The 26,913-nt window shown below is 41.1% G+C and overlaps 1 protein-coding gene across 1 annotated transcript in view; it reads right to left on the bottom strand.

The window, feature by feature from the left end:
• Nucleotides 1-22,892, bottom strand: part of RBM47 (RNA binding motif protein 47) — a 136,516-nt gene extending 113,624 nt beyond the window's left edge. The window contains exon 1 of the mRNA XM_063457891.1: nucleotides 22,547-22,892. The gene's annotated coding sequence lies outside the window, so the exon portion shown is untranslated. The remainder of the gene's footprint in view (nucleotides 1-22,546) is intronic.
• Nucleotides 22,893-26,913: the final 4,021 nt, after the last annotated feature.

Raw genomic sequence — 26,913 nt, forward strand, 5'->3', positions numbered from 1 at the left:
GCAGTACTTCTTAATATGTTGCATGATTTCTGCTGTCACCTCTCACCCCAATAGAAATTACTGCCTGTTCCACATTTCAGTTTTGGTAAAATCTGGAACTGATGACAAGTATTGCAAAACTAAATATCATAAATATGTCTGCCAGCACAAACTTTGCTAAGGTGACCTTGAGAAACAGAATTTAACTCCTTAATTGAGCAACAAATTACAAGGCTATGAAAATGTGTTAACACAGTGGCATTAAAATAATTATTCTGTGTACTGCCAGAGAAAGACGACATGCAGGTGAAAAGGCAAAACAATTTAATTTATAATTTATCAATCATTTAGACAGTTAGAAAGTGATTCCAAACAAAATGTTTCACAATATTTTTTTTTCAAACAGATTTCATTAAAATGTTTGTAAAAATTTGTTTATATATATTTTCTTATGAACACGGCAGATTTCTACTACCCAGATCTGTATTTAGAGCCACTAAGCATGCAAAGTTATTTACTAATATCTGAATTATTGGAAATTCAAAGTAAATTTCTAATTCTACAACAAAATAGCTGCACTGGAACAAAATCCTCCAATTCAGATGTGGTTTTCATTTGCCTATTTTGCCCTAAAATGTAGTATTCACTTAGAATTCCCAACAATTCTCACTAAACACTATACACTTCATCGCAATGAACTGGTCTGGGTGCAATGTTCCCATTGCAGGATTAGACACAGCTCTACTGGCTGCCTCCCTGACAGCCACTAGAGGCACTCCCCTTATTAGAACCGAGTCAGACTTGGTTCTCAATGAAATACAGTTCTTAGAGAGCATTTGATTGACACAGAATGGTAATTAGCTGCGTGTAGACTTGCCTCCCAATGCTCCTCTATGGGAAGCATTGGATTGGCTAAGATAATCAATCTTGATGATCTCAGACCAGTGTGGTGACGCAGTAACGGTAAGTAGCTTCCACCTTTTAAATTCTCACGGGAGAGGTAGCTTAAAACTATAGAGCTAGGAATACATGTTTGTATTCCTAATACTATAATGTTCCTTTAATTGTTGGAAAAATATGGCAACTGATCAGGACTCATACTTTGGAGCCAAAATGGGGAGGTGCCATTAATTCATCACTGATGACACCTATAGCCTCTGTAAATAGGGCAGGCTAGTCAAGGCCACGCAAAGCCTGGACCTATGAGTGTCAACTATTAAAAGGATACTATAGGCACCTAAAACACTTGATCTGATTGAAGTGGTCTGGTCCCTGTCACCTTTAGCCCTGCAATGAGACAAGAGACAACAGTAGCTTCCTGCAGTTTCACTCAGCTTAACTCCATGAAACGATGCTGGACGTCATCACGCTTTGCATAAGGACCTCCAGAATCAAGCACAATCCCATGGGGAAGCATTGGTTCAATACTTTCCTATGGGGAAGGCCTCCCATTAGGTCCCACATTGACTGATGTCGGTTGAAGATGAGCCCAACTCAGCGGCGAGGTTGACCTCGACGCTGGAATCAAGTAAGAGACTGAAAGACTTTTTTATCCCTTTCATGGTGTTCAGTGTTAGGAATAAATCTTTGTATTTTTAACACTAAAGTGTTCCTTTAAAGCTCTCTTGTAAGAGTAGAATTGTCATGTGACAAGGTTAATGATGTGTTTTCAGTGTTGTTTCTGGGGACATTTCTCATCATCCAAACTAGGGCACTAGAGTACAGATGGGACAGTAGCCCCAAATCAGGACTTCTGATTTGGGATATTTTAGAAGTATGTGCAATGCACAAGGGACCACAGAAGCTAATCATTTGTTTAACAGCCGCCGCAATGACTCTAGAGGGAATAAACTAGACGGAAAAACGTGTTGTTCTATCCAGGTACATTTCTACACTACTATAAAAATCCCAACACTATATAAAGTGTCTATAAATAAAAGAGAACCAATGTTTTTTCTTTGTTTATCAAGTGTGAATAACTGCTTTTTTTTTTTTTACCCTGTAGTGAAACTGCTCTCATTAATCTTAAAAGAAGTGGAAGTGGTTATGTCTGCTCTTACCAAACAAAAATGTCTTCCAAGGGAAATGTTACATTAGGTAGCTTACAACCCAGGTGTCATAATGTATGACTTTTTTTTAGTATGACCTCTGTGTCACGTGGGGAAAGGACAGGATAAAATAAACTTCCTTACAAGAAATGCCTGCTTTGTCAGTTTGTAGGTGGATGCAGTTCATCTACATAGATAATAACAAGGATAATTCTAGATTTCGGGAGTTTTTGCACACACCACAAATGTCAAGGCTATTCACTAACGTGTGAATTACATAAATAAAACATTTTAGGATAAAATATGTTAACTGAAAACAATTCAGTATTTCCATACTTTCCTACTGCTTTTGACATTGATTAAACTTTCTTTCTCTAAATCCTTCACACCACTGGCCTTCACATTGGAATTTTGACCCACTCTTTAATCATTCCTCAGTCAAATTTCCATCTCTTAAAGTTGTCCGACCGCTTTCTTATGATTTATATAATGACACCACAGTCCACTTCATTTTGTCAGCGACCAATTTTACTGCTTTCCAACACACTAACCTGCCGGTCTGATACCTGTATTCTTCTTCTCGTGTTTTTATACCTCACCTTCTCTATGTTATACGCTCGCTCAATCATGGTTCTCAATAACCTTTTCTCTCCATTTTTAATAGTTTCTACGTTATTTGCTGTTTTATCCCAACATAAACAATAAAGCACTGCGGAATATGGTAACACTAAATAAGTGCCAGTAATAATAGAACTTTGGTGACAATATTGTGCATATTGTGCACGCATGTAGCTACAGACTGGAAGCTTTATATGATCTCAAGTCCCACAGACTTAAATCACAGTATCTTACTGTTTGAGTGGCCGCTTAAATTGGGATGGTCTGCTGTGTGGCATGTTGGTGGGGATGTAAGCAAGTCTCACATATGCAAGTGCACTTACATACGGAGTGCAGTCCGCATATTAATAAAGTACAAGATGGCCAAATCTGGGCCCACTTGGCTTTCTAAAGAGCATACATTAGATTAGCTCAGGGATAGCCAAAAGCTAGATGCCCAACTATTGCAAAACTACAGTCTTTAGGCTGGTAAAGGATCATGGGAATTGCAGTGGCTAGCAAAACAACATAGAAGCTGTAGGACAGTTAGAGATCTATATGTGCAACCCAAGCATTATTTTTTATTTTTTTTTGCAATTATATTCTGATACTGAGAAAATAGGAAGCCAGATTTGGCTTAACTCCATTTTATTATACCCCTGAACCTCTTAAGTTGGGTAATATTTCAATTTTATCTGATATTTTTTCTCCCCTAACAAGTATTGGGCCAGACATTAAACAGAGACAAGAATAACCTCCAATTCAATTTTGTTTGGCAGCGGGCTAGTCTGTAAGTATTTCAAGGTTTGTTTTTGTTTAGACAGTAATATTTCTGTCCACACGTGCAGTGAGCTATTCTGTAAAGTTGTTTTTTTTGTTTTTTTTTTTGAAACTTTAAACTTACTCCTAAAGCAACAATGGATCCATAAAGTGAGAATGTAAAGTGAATTTCAAATTTAAGTTCAAAGTAGCTGAACTGGATGAAAATGTTCCATTTCTGTTATTTTGACATTACATTTGAAAGTGACTTTGAATTTTCATGTTTGTGAACAACCCCGTAAATTGAGGATGGCCAAAGATTAGACCCCCAACTACAACTCCTGTGAGCCTCTGGCTACCTCCTATAACAACTGGAAGAGTCTAAATTTTTTTGGCTCTCCTGCTAAGTGATCACTTCACTAAATAAACGAAACCCGTTGTTTAACTCTTTCACTACCAATGAAAAGTATACAAAATATGTCCATACAGCAGGCTCACAGCAGATAGTCCACGCACAACGTGCAAAGTAATCTCACGCTGCAGTGCAAGAACAGGATTTACAGCAATTTCTGGAGTATAATGGATACATTATAGATCATGATAAATAGTAATAAATAATAAATAGTGTATCCCTATGTCCATAGCATTCTAGCAGTAATTGCAGATTTTGCAAGCAGAGTAACAGCCCCTTGTGTTTCTCTCTCTTTGCGCATGTGCATATTTTGAACTTTCTCTGAATGTATGTTTCCCTATCTTTCTCTCATTGACTGTGTGTCTGTGTGTGTTTCTCTCTGTTTGTGCATGAAGAAATATATATTTGTCTATATGATAACATAAAGAGCAATATATATGTGGTAATGGGATAACATATGAGGAAATATATTAGGAAAAATACGACATACAAGGATAATGTGGGGATAATATATCAACACAGCTTAGCTCTCCCAATAGTAAACCCTAGGGTAATGATAAAGTGAACATTTGAACACAGGGGCAATAAGCTGGTAGATAATTCTTTAGGAGAATTACAGCATAAGCATAAGGAATTTAGCATGTGGATATTTAGGGAAAAGGTATCATAAGGATTGTAACGTATGTTATATTGTGAGCACTGTAAAATGGCAAAATGTTAAATCTCAACAAATGTTATTTATTTTAAAACATTATTTTCTTTTCTTTTTTTTATTGTAACTGATTTTTGATGTTCCCATCGGTAAACTTGAATCAACAGAAATATGAATTATTTCAACATAATATATGAACTGCTTTTCAAACCACAGAAAAAGTCTGTTTGCATTTGTATTTTAAATCCCATGTTGGTGATACTGGTTACAGGGACACTATTAGCACCAGAACTTCTACAACTTAAAGGACCACTATAGGCACCCAGACCACTTCAGCTTATTGAAGTGGTCTGGGTGCCAGAGCCATCTAGGGTTAATCCTGCCTGCTGTAAACATAGCTGTTTCAGAGAAACTGCTATGTTTACAAATGGGTTAATCCAGCCTTTAGTGGCTGTCTCATTGACAGCCGCTAGAGGCGCTTCTCACTGTGATTTTCACAGTGAGAAGACGCTGCCGTCCATAGGAAAGCATTTTCACAGTGAGAAGACGCTGCCGTCCTATGAGACTGGCTGAATGCACGCGCGGCTCTTGCCGCGCATGCGCATTCAGCCGATGACGGCAGAAGAAGGAGGAGTTTCCCCAGCGCCGAGGGAGCCCGGCGCTGGAAAAAGGTAAGATTTTAACCCCTTTCTCACCCTAGAGCCTGGTGGGGGCACCCTCAGGGCACTGTAGTATGTGCGAGTATGTTTTCCTGGCACTATAGTGGTCCTTTAATGTAGGGATTTTGGTGCAAATAGTCTGACCCTGAATCCTCTGCTCTGTCTTTTCTGTGAAATGGCAGAGTTTCCATTTGTCCCTAAGAACACCTCCAATGATTGGCTATTACATCCTGAATTTGCACTACGGACGTATGCTCTACATAAACATGCCATAGAAATGCATTGGTATAATACATCACAATGTGGAGATGCTGACTGGTGCAGGGTGTAAAGGTTGGCCCTAAATCTAAATTAGCAGAAATTTAAGGACCACTATACTGCCAGGAAAACAAACTTGTTTTCCTGGCACTATAGGGTCATTAGGTCACCCCCCCCCACCCTCAGGGCCCCCCTTCCGCTGGCTAGAGGGGTTAAAATACCCTTTAGCCATTTACCTTAATCCAGCGTCGGGGTCCCTCGGCGCTGGTGACCTCTCCTCCCCCTCCGATGGCAGTGTGGAATGCGCATACACGGCAAGAACCGTGCGCGCCTTCAAACCACCCATAGGAAAGCATTACTCAATGCTTTCCTATGGACCTCAGTGTCTTCTCACTGTGAAAATCACAGTGAGAATCGCGGAAGCGGCCCCAAGTGGCTGTCAGTGAGACAGCCACTAGAGGCTGGATTAACCCTCAGTGTAAACATAGCAGTTTCTCTGAAACTACTATGTTTACAGCTGCAGGGTTAACCCTAGATGGACCAGGCACCTAGACCACTTAATTGAGCTGAAGTGGTCTGGGTGCCTATAGTGGTCCTTTAAAAATCTAGCTAACATGACAGTTTCCTATTAAATTGTCTTTTTTTTTTTTATTCATTGCATAGAAGTATGTGACCACTAAATGACTAGGTCATGAAAAAGTAGCCTTATACAGAAACCTTCCAAACTTAGTTAAAGACTTTGCAGGGTTTTTTCCTAACATATGCTAATTAACCAGATCCTTAGGGACAGATAATAAGATAGACAGGGCTGTTGCAATTCTGTTTCACATTCACAGGGTTATTTAGTAAGCTCAACTATTTTAAATCCAAATTTAAATTAGCTAAAATAGCCAAGCTATGAATATAGTTGAGTTGGGGATATTTTTTTTATTATTTTTTTTGTGAGCTCAGCTCACATTGGCATTATACAGATATATATTAACAGATATATATTAATGGGATACAAGAGAATGGATACTCCATGCAAAGTGAAATGTGTTTTAAACTTTATAAAGAAGTTTTTGCAATGCCCAGTGGTATAGGCTGGTGCTATAATAATAATAATAATAATAATAATAATAATAATAATAATAATAATAAAGAATGTACATGGCTGTTCTTGTTCAGTCTTCACCTTGACAGGAAAAAAGGTTGTTGTTTTTTATTAACGTAATCCACAAAAAGACCTTATCTTTCATTTTCCAACATTTTACTTCCTGCTGCCTGGCTCTGCTTGACACCAGCAATGACCACTCGTGAATTTCTCTCTCTCTTTTTTTTTTTTGGACTTGAAGTGTTGACATTTTATAAATATTTCACTAAGCAGAGGAACAAAAATGCATGCAGCTGGAAAGCAGAGAAATTAATATGCACAGGTTAGTATTTGTAGAGCTTTGGCAGCATGTGTGCTCCAACACGTGTCTGTGTGACTTTAACCCCTTAAGGACCAAACTTCTGGAATAAAAGGGAATCATGACATGTCACACATGTCATGTGTCCTTAAGGGATTAAACGGTTACTCCGACCTCCATAACTGCTTTTTAGAAGGGTTCATGGAGCAAACATTCTGTATGTGCAGCTTGAAATGATGCCCGTACAGAGATATCAGCACATTTGTGTTGGGGGGCTTGTCACACCCCTGGCAAAAAATACATAAGTCAGTGCAGCGCGCACAGCGCACTGATGACAGACGTAATCAGCTGCTACCATTAAAGGCAATGTTGGGAGTGTGTCTTCAAAGGAATGTCCCCTTCCGCTCTCCTGTGATCCCTCCCAGCCCTCTCCATGAGCATCATTTGATTGTACGTCAGAGAGGAAAGGAGTAATGGGGCATGACATCAGAGGGGGTGTGGAAGAACCTTGCTTTGTGCTGGATTCTAGTTATGTTACATATTTATTTACAGGCTCGTCAACTGTAATAAAGGGGAAAGGGGGCAACTAAGAAGTAGGGCACTATATAAAAAATAACAATACAAAATAGTTGCAGTAACTTTGCACCAGTCTTTGATTGTATGTACTGGAGAGAAGTTATTCTCACGTTTTAACACATATGTTTCTATTTATAGATAATAATACATATAATTATTTTTAGCATCCTAACCTGATATATTAAGGGAAGGTGCATATAACATGGGCATTGTGATTGATTTCCTACAGCAAAATATATATATTTTTTTAATGCAATACGCATAAATCACATTTCTGTAACTGATTTGAGCAATGAATGTTGCCACCTACACTCATCAGGAATGTCTGAAACACTGGTTTAAAAGTTAACTGTACAAAATGTTGTTTTCTTTCAATAAAAATGTAAACAATAAAAAAAAAATCAATAATTTATTTTTTTGTTTTATGTTCCTTTAATTAGAAAAAAATGTGAAGTCTAGAATTACAATGTACACAGTCATTGCTCCAACAGAATAGGAAGATGCTGGTGGCTGTTTGGTCATAATAGCTTATCAACTCTATAATGGCTAATGTCTAACAAAAATGTCCAAAAATGGTGACTGTCTCGCCAAAGCAGGGCCATTGGGAGGCATGTTACGGGCACACAGGAGAGGTTTTATAAATATATCATGGTATAAATAATTAAGAGCTATGACTTATTTTTTTTAAAAACACTATAGTGGTTATGGTACCAGGAGCATCCTTGCATCCCCCAGATTAATTTATCAAACAGTTTTAATGATTTGACACTATGCCTGAATTCCTACCATACAGGGCTGCTTGATACAGGTCTGCTCTCTCATCCAACGAGTGCAGTCCTGTATCAGACCTGGTTAAGTCCGTAAAGACATTTGGCAGGAAAATCTGGATGCTGGAGTCCAGATTACGCAGGAAGGTAGAGAGTTGTAGCTATGGTGCTTTTCATGTTTCTTTGACAATAATCCAAAATATTCACAGTTATTTTACAGAGCAGAACTGCTGTCACTATCCTGTAGTGAAAATCTGATATGGAGTTGAAAACAGGAATTACCACAAAGAAAATACAATACCACAGCTAACTCTATTTTGTATGACGTTAGAACTTACACAGTCATAGCACAATATGTCTTGAGAACGTTGTAAAATGAGCTTACAATGAAACTCATGAACATCTCAATGTCTCAAGTAAATCATCATCATAAAAGGTTTCACTATCACACCCTGTCAACCATGGTAATCAAATGGGCTTAGTACTAACTAGTCTCACGCAAACTTCAACTTATGAGGTTGGAAAGATAGCACTGATTCAGGAAACACCTCCAGATCGTATGACGCTGTGTCCCTTTGCCCTGAAACTCAAGTTAAAAGTAAAAGAACGCCCAGAAATAGAAAAATGGTTTGGCATGATAAAAAAACACTAAATGCTAGATTTTTGGAGACTTTTAAAACCAGCCAAAACGATCCCAAATTGAAGAAGACTAATCAATTGGATAGTTATAGTTAATATATTTGAGTCAGAGTGCCAAGACTCAGAAATCAAGTAACCCATTGAAAAGTGTTTGTTGGGCCTCACTCTCCTGCCTTTCAGGTAAACTTTCCCTACCCATGTGGAATTGTCCTTCCCTGCCAGCTCCCGAACATATGTTCTGCTACCGTTTTTGATGTGTGCTGAAATTAAAGTCAAAGTAAACAAATCCAAAACACCTCAGTACAAATTGTAAAAAAGAGAAAGGAGTATACTACGCCCAGCGTTATACGTACATACAGCTATAATACGTGGCGGCTGGTTGAAAACCTCAGAAAGAAAACTGAGGTTTTCAACCAGCCGCCACGTATTATAGCTGTATGTACGTATAACGCTGGGCGCAGTATACTCCTTTCTCTTTTTTGCTTTTGTAACACGAGGTCTGGGAATCCTCTTATTGTATACAGCAGCCCTCACTTACTTATTTATTGTGTCATAGAGAGCATCTATTTCTCTTTGTTTCAGTACAAATTGTGCTGGAAGTGGAGATTGATTAGCCATAAAGCTGGCCTGGCATTTTTTTTTTTTTTACCTCTGGATCTTTGTCAACTCCAGAGACTACGAGAGGTCGAAATATTGCGAGGTCAGCTTTACAAAGACATAATCTCAATTTCCAAAAATTTCTGGACTAAAGTTTCTTTGATTTATTTTCAGAAATTTGGTGTCCTGGATCGAGGATTAGTATTTGCTCTGCCTCTAGTACTGCTTTGGCTGAGACAAAGTCAAGGCACATCTGGCTCAATATTTACTGTTTCTACGATCAACAGTTATATTCAGATACTGAATGCCATCTCCGAAACATCTCTGTGCCCCAGCCTGTGCAATACATTTGCCAATACTGCCCTACATTATGGCATTGGCAGCTCAGGTGTACATATAGCAACCCACCTATCCACAATGCAGCAAAGTCTGATTGCTGGAGTTCCTAAACCTAGGACGTGTTCATGGCTCAGCAGAATAAATAGAGCAAATCCAAACAAGGAAGTATTGAACAAGGACACGTGTACCAAACTATACAACAGCCTGGCAATGGTGAATGCAGACACTTACGTGATTACAATGCACCCTGTATGGGTCAATTCTGCCAGTTTATCAAGCACAATAGACAAAACGTACAAAATGTGGCAAGTTGAAACCTAGACATAGTAGCACTTAGTATATTGCAGCTTCCACTCTCAACCCATCTTCATCTAACCTCTTGAATTCCAAAGGGGGCCATCAACCCACTGTACTTTTCGTTATGACATTTTCATTTCCCTTTTTCCTCGCAATTCAATGTTTAGTCAAGGGACCCCTAAATGTTTTTGTAGTCACAACAATGTAATTCAGTATCTTGCAGATTTACTACACAATATTCGGAGCAAAATATTTTTAGTGACGGTAATTTTCAGACAAACGAAGGCGCACTAGGCTTTCCCCCTAAAGACATGAATCACTCAATGACTGCATTTCGAAAAATGACATAATGGAAATGTATTTCCCACGTGTCCCAATGACTACAGATGACACCACATGATTGGAAACTGAAAATTAAACCCCATGTGATTATTGGACATATTACATTTTCAGTCCCTACATAGAACAACACAAAGAAAGACAATACACGAGAGAGAGACTTTGGGACTAAAATACCACAAATGTGGACAGTTGATCAATATTCAATAACAAAAAAAACACTGTTTTATTTAATAAAATAGAAAGTTTACTGCCAAAATGTGCTGTTTAGCAGAATGTTAGATATACCAGAACAAGATGCCCACCATACCAGATGTTGCTGAACTACACTTCCCATAACTCTCAGCAAGCCGTAAAATGGACGGGCATTAAGGAGATTGTAGTCCAAAAACATATGAGGGCAGCAGTTTAACCCTTGTGTTTGACTGTCCATTATTGGGTTTAATACTTACCTTGGCAGTTATATTCATTTTGAAGGGATTAAGTACGCGCAGCTACTCGTCACCTCATCTTAATGAAGTCATTTTAGGCATCGATAATTTTTACATTTTACAATTTTCACTCCTATTAGTGACTATCCAGCCACAATAAGCTTCCCTACACAACACAATTAGATTTAATAATTGAATTGATCTAATGTTTGGTATCAGTATGCAAATGCAAATGCTGTGTGTTTCTAATACTTCCACCATGTGCCCTCAATGCCTAACACATTTAAAAATAATGGGAGCTTGGTAATCGTAACAGGTTAAGGAGCAAATAAATATATATATAGAATTAAAGTGTTCTTCTAATATGAAACAATGATGAGCTTTGCTGTCAGAACAATATGGTCCTTAAATATCCTAATCTTCCATGGAATGCCCTAATCGTTTAGCATTAGCAGCGCTTTGCAAAGCTGCAGATGGTAAACATTCCATGCTCTCTATGTGTCCTTAAAGGAACACTATAGCTTTACAAATACAAACATATATTCCTATCGCTCTAGTGCTCTAGTCACCATTTACATGGCAGGGCTCCTGAAAAGAGTGAGTTTACTTACCTTTCTTACCTTTTCTCCCTCACAACGCTGCTCTCTGGCTTGCCACTTAGCCTCTTTTCCCAAAGGAAAGCATTGGAAGGCTAGTGCGCATGCGCGGCTAAATGCCATACTGCGCCTATGGGATGGTATTTCTAAACTCTACTGTTTCACAGAAGTGCCTCTAGTAGCTGTCTGTATAACAGCTACTAGAGGGAGGTTAAGTTTCAGCTGAGCAGCAGGGTTAAAACAGGGGGACGGGACATGGCACCCAGACTACTTCAATGACATGGGTCACCCTAAGCATCGTTACAATGTTTGCAGTGTTACTGCAATCCTGCACACAGTGGCTTATAACCATAGCTGTGCTTTGGAAAAATGGTGGTCACATCCAGTTGTGTTCCTATAATGAGCAGATTGTTATGATACCCATTGATTGTCATCTTCAGTAGTTATTTATTGGGTTTGCAATTTCACAAGGTATTCCTCTTCCAAGCATCTAGATTAATCAATAAGGACCATTTGAAAGAAATTATGTGGAGCAATTGTGGCCAAAGGGTAGCACCTACGGCTCCCATTATGCATTCAGATTCAAAAGAACACTCAAGAAACATCATATATACTACTGTATGCTACAGCGGTTATGGTGTCAGGAGTGCCCTGGCATCCCACACTAAAAGAAATCTAACCATTTGATAATGGTTTGACCTCCTACCTGGTCCGCTAGGCACCGCTCCTCACCTCCATTGCAGTTCTGGGAGAGCCAGACGCACTTGTCACTGAGCTATGCCTTTTTCATCTCTCGATGAATACTGTTTCCATAATGGCTGAGGGATAATGACATAGCTATGTCCTTCAATGTTACCTGACTTGTATATAAGTAGTAATGTATATCTAAAAATATTTTTTAATAGGAAATTTTTTATATTTTTAATTTCACTAGTTAAATATGGGCTATTGTTAATGGAAGGAAGGCATACTTTTTTTTCTAATTATACATCATTGATTGTGTAAAATATGTTAATAAAAAAAAGTATAAATAATGTAAAATGCTCACATTTAAAAAAAAATAACTAGAAACGCAATAAGAATTTTATAAATTCAACTCTCCTAGTCTACTTTAAAATTGACAGCTGTTACTCCAACTTTCACACAGGATGGAAGTCTGGACATCATAGGAAATGACGTTCAGGAATATTTGGGGTGCTAACAGGTGCTCAGGGTATATAACCTGTTAACCATGATGCACCAAGGGCACTATGGTATATGTAGGGTTAAATGTAATTGTGATGTAATTCCAGTAAAATACAAGTTTAGCAGGCTAAGATTGCCACAAGGCATATGTATGTATATGTGTTTGTAGTATCAGTTAGTTAATTACACGTAGCTAAGATACTGTTATCACTGTACTGACCAGGTGCAGGAATGTAAGAACTGGAATTACGCGTCCCTCTCCTTTGTATCAGATGAGCCACGTGGTTAGACCGGATGGATGAGTTTAGACTCTATTTATTAAATAGGTTAAGGGTATGTGTGGGTGTAGTTAATTGTGGGAGGAGCTACAGTGCTATATAAGGAATGTACTCTATGTATTCAGTACTCAGACTTTGCTGTATTTTGGTGACGCTAGTCCCTCTGAGTCCCGATCGGTGATCCAATAAAGAATCTCTTCCTTCCTGAAGAAACCTGTGTCCATCTCTCTGTGCTTGGCTTCCGTCAGTTTCTCCGGTATCATTTGGTGCATTGGCCGGGAAGCTCATCGTTCAACGGTAGCTGAGAGGCAGAGGCGTGAGACGGTCTATCTTTGCCCACGTTCTCTACGGCTGCACCCCTGAACTTCTGCGTGGACCTCCCTTCGTCTCGGCGCCACTGGTCTGTTGTCCAGGAGATCATCGGCCTCTACGTGAGAAGTGCTGGGGTGTCCCCGTCGATGAGTGTGAACTCAGGTTCAGGAACGAGGAGGTAAGACAACTGCTGTTTTAGACGGCAGGACCCACTAGGGGTATACCGATTGTGCGGTAGGCCCAAAGGGGTTTTGAATCTGTGTATCTGCCCCCTCTGTCGGAGGGAAGGAGCGAAGGCGCACCGCTCGATCGAACGCTCTTTAGTCAGACCGTTTGATTTGGTTAGTCAGGCGGGGTCCTGGTGTAAATAGCCCTAGCCGGACACCGGTGTCTTGTCTAGACTAGCGTTCTAGGGTGTATATTACGTTCGCTAGGTCGGAGGGACCGGGAGACTAAGCGGCGCCTGTGTAAATTCGGTTCGCTAGTTCTCATCCTATCTGGGCTAAGTGGGAAGGCGTGTAAATTTGGAACCCACTAGACTTTTGATAGTGCGACTAAGAGGCGCCTGTGTAAATTCGGTTCTCTAGCTCGCTATATATGTGGTGATTGGGCAGTGTGGCTAACCAAAACGGGTGTATATAGTTTTAGGTAGTCCATTCAAGGTACTGGCCAATAGTTTAGTTGGGAATTGTAAATGTGTTAACGATTGTTTTAGTAAAGTGTATATCTTGTTAGATAGCGCGAGCTCAGCCGTCTAGCGAGAGTGTTAATAGTGTGTTGCTGTATTATAGTGCACGGTACCATAACCCTGTATATTTACTGACATTATATAATAAGTACTAATCATTGTCGTCCATTGCATGTTTAACACCATAACCACTAATAATTGTATTGTGACCTTAACTTGTGCTTTGACCTATGCTAACCGTACTGTAACCGCTATTTGTAAAAGACGATGTTACTGGGGTGTGTTATAGACGGGTAATTCGTATATAGAGAATTATAGCGTGGGTGACTGTATAGTTACGCCAAAGGGCATAATATTGATTATATAGTGACTGGTGCCCAACAATTAAAGCACTATCAGATGCCTCTTCGTCTGAATCCCGGGTCAGCTTATATCGATGCCGCAGGTCAAATGGCACACGCTGACCCAGTCTTCGTATATGTCCCATTTACCACAACCGATCTTTTAAACTGGAAGACCCATAATTCCTCGTATACTGAGAAACCACAAGCTATGACTGATCTGTTCACCTCAATAGTACAGACGCATAATCCGACATGGGCTGATTGCCAGCAGTTACTAATGACTTTATTTAACAATGAGGAAAGGACAAGAATAAATCAAGCAGCCATTAAAGCATTAGAGGATAGAGCCCGTGCTTTGAACCAAGCCAATCCAGCAGCATGGGCCGCGACACACTATCCCAACACCGATCCCGATTGGAACGTAAATGGTGCTGATATGGTTCAACTCAGAGCCTATAGAGACGCTATAATTGCTGGCATGAAAGCCGGAGGAAAGAAAGCCATTAACATGTCGAAGACAGTTGAGGTGATCCAGAAAAGCGATGAAGCGCCCAGTGTCTTTTATGACCGATTATTGGAGGCATACCGCTTGTATACCCCCTTTAATCCGGAAGACGCAGACAATTCCCGAATGGTTAACTCCGCCTTTGTCAGCCAAGCATACGGAGATATTAAGCGCAAGCTACAAAAGTTAGAAGGGTTTGCAGGTATGTCCATCACCCAACTAATGGAGGTAGCAAATAAGGTCTATATGAACAGGGATACAGAAAGTAAGAAAGAGGAAGAGCGCAAGATGCGTAAAAAGGCTGATATGCTAGCGGTAGCGATCGCAGGCGTAGATAAACGGGGCCCAGATAGAGGCAATAATAGATGGAGTAGGGAGCCTTTGAGTAGGGATCAATGCGCGTATTGCAAGGAAGAAGGGCATTGGAGGAACGAATGTCCGCAAAGAGAGCAGTACGAGAGAGACCAACCCAGGGCAGGCTACGGAAACTTTAGAGGTAGAGCGAGAGGTAGAGGAGGCCCCGGAGGGAGTAATGGTTATAGAGGGAGTAATGGGAACAGAGGAAGTGTTAGGGAAGACAGGTATATTCCAGCAGCGCAAAGGTCCCGCGATAGAGAAGGTAGGGACTTTGTAGGATTGGCTGACACTGTCATGGAGGACTATTGATACCGACCGGGCTCCATCCCCCTTGGTCGAGCGGAGCCTATGGTCGATGTATCAATAGGGGGGAAAAGGAGTGCGTTCATGATCGACACTGGTGCTGAACATTCAGTGGTGACTAATCTAGTTGCTCCTCCATCTGGAAGGACTATTACTGTGATAGGAGCAACTGGAAGAAGTGCTGAAAAACCGGTTCTTAAAAGTCGACTCTGTACATTGGGAGGCCACGTAGTAAAACACCAATTCCTTTATATGCCTGAATGTCCAGTCCAATTGCTGGGACGTGATATGCTATCAAAATTACAAGCGCAGATTACGTTCCTACCAAATGGAACAACATCCTTAAAGTTTAATGGACCTTCAGGTATTATGACTTTATCCGTACCAAAGGAAGAAGAGTGGCGACTTTATACAGTGTTGACTAGCCAAAACCCTAGGAGTGATGAGACATTGTTTAACATACCAGGAGTTTGGGCAGAGAACAACCCACCAGGACTGGCCCGCAATATTCCACCAATAAAAATTGAACTGAAACATGGGGTTTATCCAGTGAGCCTAAGACAATATCACATTCCGCAGAAGGCTAAGAAGAACATCCAATCCTATCTGGATAAGTTCATACGGTATGGTATCCTAAAATTCTGTACTTCCCCCTGGAACACCCCATTGCTGCCTGTTCAAAAGCCCGGTACAGATGAGTATCGACCTGTACAGGACTTAAGAGCAGTCAATGATGCGGTTGTTAGCATACATCCAGTTGTACCCAATCCATATAACCTGCTTGCTTTAATTCCGGGCGGGGCTACTTACTTCACAGTCTTAGATCTCAAAGATGCCTTCTTTTGCCTCCGAATTGCCGCAGAAAGCCAATGTATTTTCGCTTTCCAATGGGAGAACGCTGTAACGGGCTCAAAACGCCAAATGACTTGGACAAGACTGCCCCAAGGGTTTAAAAATTCACCTACCCTATTTGGTTCAGCTCTAAGTCAAGATCTACTGGATTTCGAGTCTATCCCAGGAGAATGTGTATTGTTACAATATGTAGATGACTTGTTGATAGCAGCAGTTACAAAAGAAAAATGTCAGCAAGCAACGCACGATCTACTACATATTCTCTGGAAGGCAGGATACAAGGTGTCCAGGAAGAAGGCTCAGTTGTGTTTGCCAACTGTCAAGTATCTGGGATTCCATATCTCTGAAGGTCAAAGGATTATGGGGCCAGAGAGAAAAGAAGCTGTCTGCCAAATACCAATACCCAAGAATAGAAGACAAGTGCGAGAATTCTTGGGGGCAGCAGGCTTCTGTAGGATATGGATTCCCAGCTATGCGATACTGGCAAAACCTCTGTACGCAGCCATCAAAGGTACAGAGCACGACCCCTTCTTATGGACCCAAGAACAGCAAACGGCATTTGAAGATGTGAAGAAGGCTTTGATGAGTGCCCCAGCATTAGGTCTACCTGATCACACACGACCATTCTACTTATATGTACACGAGCAAAGAAGAATGGCTGTGGGAGTATTGACACAGTACTTGGGATCATGGCAAAGACCTGTTGCCTACATGTCTAAGCAACTGGATGCAGTGGCCAGCGGACTTCCACCTTGTCTAAGAGCCGTAGCTGCAGCCGCCCTGCTAGTAGCTGAAGCCGATAAACTCACTCTGGGTCAAGAACTTTATGTACGAGTCCCACATGCAGTACAGACGTTGTTGGATTACAAAGGAAATCATTGGTTTAGTAACAGCCGTATGACCAAGTATCAAGCAATGTTGTGTGAAAACCCAAGAGTGCATTTAGAGACTGTAAACACCTTAAATCCAGCTACCCTTTTGCCGCAACCTACTGAAAGTCAACATGATTGTTTGGAAGTAATGGATGAAGTATTTTCAAGTAGACCAGATCTTCGTGATTTTCCCATCCAGAACCCCGATGTTCAATATTACACCGACGGCAGTAGTTATGTGAAAGAAGGGATCCGCTATGCAGGATATGCAGTGACAACAATAGACAAGGTGATAGAAGCTCGGCCACTGGCGAAAGGAACATCAGCACAAAAGGCAGAATTAATAGCACTAACACGAGCGTTACAATTGGCTGAAGGTTTAAGAGTAAATATCTATACGGACTCTAAGTATGCGTTTTTAACCACTCATGCCCACGGAGCTTTGTATAAAGAAAGAGGACTACTGAATTCAGAAGGCAAAGAAATCAAGTACGCAGCTGAAATCCTACAACTATTGGAAGCAGTGTGGGAGCCGAAAGAAGTCGGTATCATACATTGTCGAGCGCATCTGAGAGGAGATGGTGATGTAACCAAGGGAAATCGGATGGCAGATAGTGCAGCTAAGCGTGCTGCTGAATCAGGAAGACAGGAGTATGTGGGGCATATAGCTGCTCTTATACCAACTCCACTGTCCCAATGGACTCCAGTTTATACAGCTCAAGAAGAGGAGTGGTTAAAGACTGAACCGGGAAAGTATTTGGAGAACAAGTGGTATCAGCTAGAAGATGGAAGAATAGTCATACCAGCATCACTAGCGGTAGAAATTGTCCAAAATTATCACAACGGGACACATTCTGGGAGAGACAGTACTGAAGAATCTCTCAGGAAACATTTCTACATACCAAGATTGTCCAACTTGACTCAGGCCATTGTACGCAGATGTGTAACGTGTGCTAAGAATAATGCAAGACAAGGACCAGTAAAGCCACCAGGAGTCCAGTTTATGGGGGGACTCCCCATGTCCGATCTACAAATAGACTTTACAGTAATGCCTAAATCGGGTGGACATCGTTACCTGTTGGTAATTGTGTGCACCTATTCAGGCTGGGTAGAAGCATGTCCTACTCGTACAGAGAAAGCAGGAGAAGTTGTAAGATTCCTGCTACGAGAAATAATACCCCGATATGGACTACCCTGTTCTATAGGATCGGACAATGGTCCAGCTTTTGTTCATCAGTGCCTACAACAACTGACTCATATGCTTGGTATAAAGTGGAGGCTTCATACTGCATATAGACCCCAGAGTTCTGGTAAGGTAGAGAGAATGAATAGAACTATAAAGAACCAGTTGGCTAAAATGTGTCAGGAAACCCAACTTAAGTGGAACGTTCTCTTACCCATAGCTTTATTGCGAATCCGCAGTACCCCTACCAGAAGGATGGGCCTCTCTCCTTTTGAAATCATGTATGGGCGACCACCTCCCGTACTTGGTAACTTAAGGGGGGACTTGAGTCAGTTGGGAGAAGGAATTACCCGGCAGCAGGTTGTAGAGTTGGGTAAGACTATGGAGGAGGTACAGAAATGGGTACAAGATAGATTACCTGTGAATATTTATCCCCCTGTTCATAGTTATCATCCAGGAGACCAAGTGTGGATTAAAGAGTGGAATAATGTACCGTTAGGGCCCAAGTGGAGAGGTCCTTATGTTGTTCTTTTGTCTACCCCTACAGCGATAAAAGTAGCCGAAGTAACTCCGTGGATACATCACTCCAGGGTTAAACCAGCAGCAGTCGATTCTTGGCAAATTACAGCAGATCCAGAGAATCCCTGCAAGATCCGGTTGAAACGCACTACTCAGTCGGAGTAACGAGGAATTATTGTGGATTACAAATTTTATTGTTACAGGTGTGAGTGAGAAGGCCATAATAAAGCCTGTCCGCTTACCAACACATAGTGTATAAGCCAGGAAAGTCTCGAAGGGACACCTGTGAAGACGAGCAGAACTCCATTCCCTGCAGCCCTCACATCCTGGAAGCTGAGGTTCCATCGCACGGACGAAGACTGAGGATGACGGCGAAAGATGTGCTTTTGATTGTGTTTATTTATATGTGTTTTTATATTCAGGAAGGTAGAGGTACCGACACTCCTAGCTGTGAGGTATGCATTAAGACTACGAGAACAGGTAACCATATTTCCCAAACCCTAATTTGGCATTCACAATACGAATGTAAAGGAGAGGTATCAAGATGTAGATACCTAAATATAGACTATAGTGTGTGCCATTTAGGAGTAGGAGAACCTAAGTGCTTCAGTCCAGAGTATCAACCTCGTACAATTTGGTTGACTCTCAGGAATGGAGATCCTCAGGGGACCCTAATTAATAAGACGGTGTTAGAATCCGTACATTCTTCGGGTGTTCTGCTATTTGATGCATGTAAGGCGATATCAAGTGGTAGAAAACCGTGGAATGTATGTGGGGATCTTAGATGGGAGAGGACGTATGGGTCTAATGATAAATATATTTGTCCCAGTAGTAAAAATAAATATGTGAGTCCTAGATGCCCAAATAAAGACTATAACTTTTGTCCATATTGGTCTTGTGTGGGGTGGGCGACTTGGGGACAGACAGTAGATAAAGACATGATAGTGACTAAGTTGCCGACTAGCCCTTATTGTAAGTCTATGGAATGCAACCCAGTCCATATACTTATTAATAACCCCGACAAGTTCCTAGATAAGTATGGAAATTTATTTGGGTTTCAGATATACGGGACGGGTTTAGATCCTGGGACATTATTGTTTATAGGAATAGAGACTGATACGGTATCCTCCCAGACTCATCAAGTATACCATTCCTTTTATGAAGAGATGAGTATAGATAATAAGATCCCCCATAACGCTAAAAACCTGTTCATTGACCTAGCTGAAAGTATTGCCGGTAGTCTTAATGTTACCAACTGCTATGTGTGTGGAGGTACTAACATGGGAGACCAATGGCCTTGGGAAGCAAAGGAGGTAATGTCCGGTTCTGAGGCAGTTGACCAACTAATATCTACACAAGCCGATTATCATTTGAGTGTTAGAGGTAAATCTGAGTGGAGATTAAAGACCTCCATCATAGGTTATGTTTGCATAGCAAGGAAAGGAATAATGTATAATACTTCTGTAGGAGAATTAACTTGTCTAGGGCAAAAAGCTTATGATGATGATACTAAAAATACAACTTGGTGGTCGGCTTCAAATGTCTCAGAACCATCTAACCCGTTTGCTAGATATGCCAGTTTAAAGGATGTGTGGTTTGATTTATCCATCACATCTACCTGGAGAGCCCCAGCAAATTTGTACTGGATCTGTGGTAAGAAAGCCTATTCGGAGTTGCCACAGGACTGGGAAGGGGCATGTGTGTTGGGTATGCTCAAACCATCCTTCTTCTTGTTACCGATTGAAACAGGTGAGACTTTAGGTGTTAAAGTGTATGATGTGAATCATAGGAAGAAAAGGGGACCCTTAGAGATAGGCACCTGGGAAGATAATGAATGGCCTCCCCAGCGTATCATAGATTATTATGGGCCAGCCACGTGGGCAGAAGATGGTACCTTTGGTTATAGAACCCCAATTTATATGCTCAACCGTATTATAAGATTACAGGCGGTGGTTGAGATTATTACTAATGAGACCTCACAAGCACTCAATCTTCTAGCGAAGCATAATACCAGGATGAGGACAGCAGTGTACCAAAATAGATTAGCCTTGGATTACCTTTTGGCAGTAGAGGGAGGTGTATGTGGGAAGTTTAACCTGAGCAATTGCTGTCTTCAAATAGATGACGAAGGGCAAGCAATAGCTGAGCTTACTAGCCATATGGTTAAACTAGTGCATGTGCCTACTCAGGTATGGAAAGGGTACAATCCAAGTAGTTGGTTTGGTAGCTGGTATGAGTGGTTTGGAGGGCTTAAGGCAGTGGTAGGTGGAGTCCTACTGATTTTACTGTTGTGTCTACTCCTACCGTGTCTTATACCCTTAGTAGTTAGGTCTGTGCAAAGCCTGATAGGAAGTATAGCAGAGAGGAAGGCTGCTGCACAGATAATGGCGATATATAAGTATAAGGCTCTAGATCAAGGAGAACCAATGCAGGAAGATGAGTGTTAAAAGATTCACATCATAAGATAAGTCTGGTCTGGTTCATGGTAACCTGAGGTATATGCAAACCAAGGTTAAGTGATGCCTCAAGTAATTGTGAAATATCAGAGGCATCAAAGGGGGGAATGTGATGTAATTCCAGTAAAATACAAGTTTAGCAGGCTAAGATTGCCACAAGGCATATGTATGTATATGTGTTTGTAGTATCAGTTAGTTAATTACACGTAGCTAAGATACTGTTATCACTGTACTGACCAGGTGCAGGAATGTAAGAACTGGAATTACGCGTCCCTCTCCTTTGTATCAGATGAGCCACGTGGTTAGACCGGATGGATGAGTTTAGACTCTATTTATTAAATAGGTTAAGGGTATGTGTGGGTGTAGTTAATTGTGGGAGGAGCTACAGTGCTATATAAGGAATGTACTCTATGTATTCAGTACTCAGACTTTGCTGTATTTTGGTGACGCTAGTCCCTCTGAGTCCCGATCGGTGATCCAATAAAGAATCTCTTCCTTCCTGAAGAAACCTGTGTCCATCTCTCTGTGCTTGGCTTCCGTCAGTTTCTCCGGTATCATAATGACAGCTAAACTTTTCATGTGGCAATGACATCACCCAATACAGCAGGTGAATACATAAAAAGTCACCAAACACACTTAATATACGTTAATACCTAATTAACCATTAATCTTTCTCCTAGACAAAAACATGTGACTGTACAATTCTAAAAAAACAAAATGACAAATTCTGGCTGTTGTTTCGTACTTTTAAAATGGGCATGTCGACCTATTTTTAAATGACAGCCTGTCTGTGCAGCCCAATGCTACACACTGCATCACAATATGTCAAATGAGTTGTCTTATCTAATTAGGTTTTGGTTTTACATGAGAGAAATGAGAGATAATTCATTATATGTATTACCTAATACCAAAAATACTTTCATATTCTGTACTTAATGGCCAAATGTCAGGTCGCCCCCCGTCAGTTGCACAGCTACAAATCTCATCACACTCAAATCTAGAAAAGCATTAGTGGGGCTTGTAGTTCTATAGGTAGTAGTTGTGAGGTCTCTTTTTGGGCAACCTTTGCCTTGCATACAAATATGTACTGCTGACCCCTTTAAGTAAAAATGACATGCACGCATTGCAGTGCAGACGTAAAATACTTGAGTTAAGTACATTATTGTTCAAATTTGTATAAAAATGTGCTTTAGTTACCCAGCAATTAAAAATATTAAAACATAGATACTAATATTTACGTCTGCTCTAATAACCCCATGCCATTCCAGACTGTACTCCAAGTACACTTGACTGGCACAGCCGGTTAATAAGTACCCCCTCTGCTAAGCAATAGAAGCTGGTACAGGATGTCCATACCTGTTGTTGATGTGTCCTTCCAAAACGAACTGTTTCTCAGAACGCGTTCTAGAACTTTGCTCAGGACAAGAAAACTTCTCAATGCGAGTCCAACGCTACTGCTGCATATCCTGCCTTGTGTCTCAAAACAAGGAGCGCCAAGCACCTCCTGTCGTTTATAGCAACCGAATCCTTCAGCCTTAACCCTCACTCCAGTGCACTGCACACTCTCTCAGTGCAGGGGCTCTCTTCTAAATCTGTGTGAACTGAAAAAAAGACTCCTACTCCTACAAATCTCAGAACCCCACTGACCAGAAGATGGGCATTCCAAAATTCTCTAAATAGAGAGGCAGAGGGCAAATTCTTTAAGACAGAGATACTTTTTTTTTTTTTTTTTTTTTTTTTAAATGACTTCCTATAAACAAAATTAAAGTGAAAGAAACCTGTAAAAGTTATAAATAAGGCAAGGATGATAAATAGGAGAATAAAAAAAAAGTGAAGAATTTAAAAAAAAATAAGCCAAAAGAAGGGGTCTGTGGGACGGTCTTATCAGTTAGAACTATCTTTACTCACACAGAAAAGACTGTCTCTGCCTGGTATACTCCCTGCCCTTAAACTGGCCAAACCTGAATCTTAGTCTTAACAAACACAACCAACTTCCCGCACATCCAAACTGAAATTGTATCCTGCTCAGTGAGGTTTTACTGGCCATGGGCCAGTGCAGCATTCCTCTTCAGATACCTTTGCTACAAAAAAAAACTGGTCTCTAGATGGTGTGTTCATTTTTGGGTTTGCCTTAGATACTGACATAAATCTAGCTGAGGGAGGAGATAAAATGGCTATAATTATATATACAAAATCAATTCTGGAGAAATGCAGTAAGAAAATAAATAAATATAAATATGCATTTCAGTTGGTTGCACCTGTTGCATAGTTCCTGATCTGCTATGAAGCTGGCCTTTGGTGAACATAGAATACCTGACAGGCATAGGCAACCTTTGGCACTCCAGATGTTTTGGACTACACCTCCCATGATGCTTTGCCAGCATTATGAGTGTAAGAGCATTATGGGAGATGTAGTCCACAACATCTGCAGTGCCGAAGGTTGCCTACCCCTGCGTCTAGAATGTAAGCTCATTGAGCAGGGCCCTCCACCTCTCTGTTCCTGTACATCCAATTGTCTGTTTAAAATTACATGTCTGTTAGTCCACCCATTGTACAGCGCTACGGAATGTGATGGCGCTATATAAATAATAAAATAATAATAATAATAAAAGGGAAACTGATGCGGATTATATAACAAGTTAAAGGGACACTTTTGACACCCAGACCACTTCAGCTCGATGTCGGGTGAGAGGAAGTGGAGCCTGACCCAGCGCCGAGCATTCATGGCACTATAGTTTCCCTTTAACTCTGATAACTGAATGGCAGTTTCCCCATTAATATCTATGGACAAATTGCTACCTAGATACCAGATTTGTGGTATCTCTTGTAACTGGGAAAACTCAATGCTCACTTATAGTGGTTATAGTTCCAGGATTTTCTCGAGCTCCGGCATTAGTAGTGGAGGTAGGGAGCGGCTGTTCAAAAACATTTTGACTACTTACAATGGGTGTGTGCCAAACACTCCTGACACCATAACCACTGTAGTAACATTTAGTGTTTATGGTGATTCTAATGTTTCTTTAACAACATGTGATGTATTGATTTAAAAAAAAATAATTCTAAAATATGCTTACATTTAAAGTTTACATGTCGTGATGCACACAAATGATTTTAACAGAAAAAATAAAGATTAAATTCCATCTATACACTGTGATGTGTTGTGTATGAATTGCTAGCGAATTTATATATTGGAAGAAAAAACTTCACAGGGCTGCTTGGGGGGAGAGCTGCACACACCCCTCTATTAGTTAGGCAGTGTGTTGGGTTCACATTGAATCCCTGACTGTGCAGCATGTGTTTAACACTGTTCAAGGCTAGAGAGGAGGGGACATGACTTAAAAGGTGGCCCCTTAAAAGAGTACCGGCTGTCAACCTTTATGGTGGCCCTGGTATTTGGAACTAGCAATGGCCTTGCTCCTGCTCTCTAAGCTTGGGAAGCACAATGAATCTACTGTGGTTGCTAAGGTTACTCCCTGCTGTGTAGCATTGGTACAGAGTCATAGGATCTGCATTGCCGTACCTTGCAGGTCTGACACCACTCGAATATCTACAGAGAAAGATTTCTCACCATCCAGGCTACAATAATGACAGTAATGAGGAGGATGGATAACTTGGTCTGCACCTTCTGTGGATACAGACCAAGTTCATTGTCAACTATTGTTGGAGCTTTGCTGCAGGTTATCTCCCCATACATACACACAAACAACATCCTCTCCCAGCCATGTCCTTCGTTCGTCCTCTGGTATTCCACTTATGGGGACACCAGAGACAAGTCACTAGCAAACACAGAACAAATGTGCCTATTAATTAGCTAACTCTATGCTAAACAAGCACAGTACATTTTCCTTATGCAAGAGCTCTTCTGCAGAGTTCTGTGCATGGGCTGCCATAGAGGGACATCACACTGACAATACCACATTGAGAGGTGTGCGTGTGTGTATGGAGGCTGTCTGTGATTTTGTTGGTGTTTATAGCCTGCTTGTGAGGTTCTGTGCACAGGGATTTTATATACATTAATTCATATTACAAATAATATTGATATTACTGGTGGCTTATTCTACTTTTACATTCAAAATAATGTGGCAAAATAAATTCTACAGCCCAAGGATATACACGTGGATGTTGCTTGTATATGGGCAAGGTTCTAGGGGGTCCTTGAGCTCCTATTGCCCTGGGAGCTTTCAGTCTGCCCCTGGATGTCACTCAGTTCAGATACTGGCATGCTGGCAATGAATGGTGGGCAGTGCAGTACATTAAATACTGTGCGTTGGGGGGTTGGTGCAGTGAACTAGCTTTCTGTAATTAGGCTGCCAGAGGCTGGTACACTGGCAAAGCGGCAGGGAGGAGTGAGAGAGCACTGTAAGTCCCTCTCACAGTTGCCCCTTAGCTGTTTCTTGCGCAGGATGGCCCCATGGCTCTGGCAGTACCATTTTAGTATAATGTATTATGTGTAAAAGTACTGATTTTGTTACTGATTTACTTGATTCCTGCACCAGTTTAATAAATTATGCTGTCATGGAACCCCATACTCACCATCGACAAAGGGGGTAATTTTCACTATGGCAAGGGGGCATGGAGACTCCTTGGATGCTTATTCTGCCTCCCAGCTGGGCTTGGCAACCTCGGACAATTGCCTGGGCCCGTTCTGCACATCAAGATACCTGACCAGAAGATACCTTGAACCGGTCTGGAACTGTTCGCTGGATCAGGACTTTGCTGTGATCTGGTGAAACTTTAATCAGGTATCGCTCGGTCCGTCGAACTCCAATCAGGACTCTGTTTCGAGGGTATGTTAGGGAAGTGATGAAGCATTGGAGGATGTCAAGGACTTGAACGCGCTCCCCTCCCCAGAATTCTTTTTGTGACACCAGGAGTTACAGGCCGGTAAAACTTTAACATGCTGTAGCTTGGATGCAATTTCTAAGATCAAGGCACTATTAGGACATGGGAGGTGTTTTGTAGTGGGGGTGCTGTCCAGGAATAGGGATTACTGGGGGATTTTTTGTGCATTATACCTCTGGGTCTTAATTAAGACCCCAGACAGAGTGTTACCCAGGAGGGATTTTTGTACTGTCAATTGCATTGTATAGTGAACCCCCTGGAGAGGGAATCCACATTCCTGTAGCTGTATTGTGTGCAATGAACGCTCCAGAGTCCAGAGTCCCCCAGTAGCAGTAAGGGACCTATCCTAATGGAGGTACTCAGGCATAGTACAGGAGCTCTGTTATGCAAAAAAAGAAAAATTACTATGGGACTTTGACGATTCATATGCTGTGCCAGTGTGCCACTCTCCTATCTGAAAAGGAGAAGGCATACTGCATGCCACTGCAGGCTGGAGATCGTTCCTAGGAAGAAGGCCAAGACATCCAGGAAACAGATAGACAAACAGTGAAAGTGCCAGTAGGCAGGGATAATTAATATACAGCCTACATAAAGAGTGCGTGACTGGGCACGTGATGGTGCAAGTGCGTACAGTGTCCTTAAGGTAACTCTTTAGGTGAAATGTTAAAGTACCACTAAAGTCACCCAGCCCACTTCATATCAATACTGTGGTCATGTCCTTGTAACCCAGCAATGTAAACCTATGCTGTTTTTAAGAAAGAGCAATGTTTACATGGCAGGTTTAAATCCTCCTCAAGTGGGTCTGGTGTTTGTTTGTTTGTTTTTAATTACTTTACATTTCAGAAGACCTTTTTTTCTTCTACTAGTCAGATGTCATTATG

The sequence above is a fragment of the Pelobates fuscus genome, chromosome 6 (genome assembly GCF_036172605.1).
Source record: "Pelobates fuscus isolate aPelFus1 chromosome 6, aPelFus1.pri, whole genome shotgun sequence".
NCBI classification, from domain to species: Eukaryota; Metazoa; Chordata; class Amphibia; order Anura; family Pelobatidae; genus Pelobates; species Pelobates fuscus.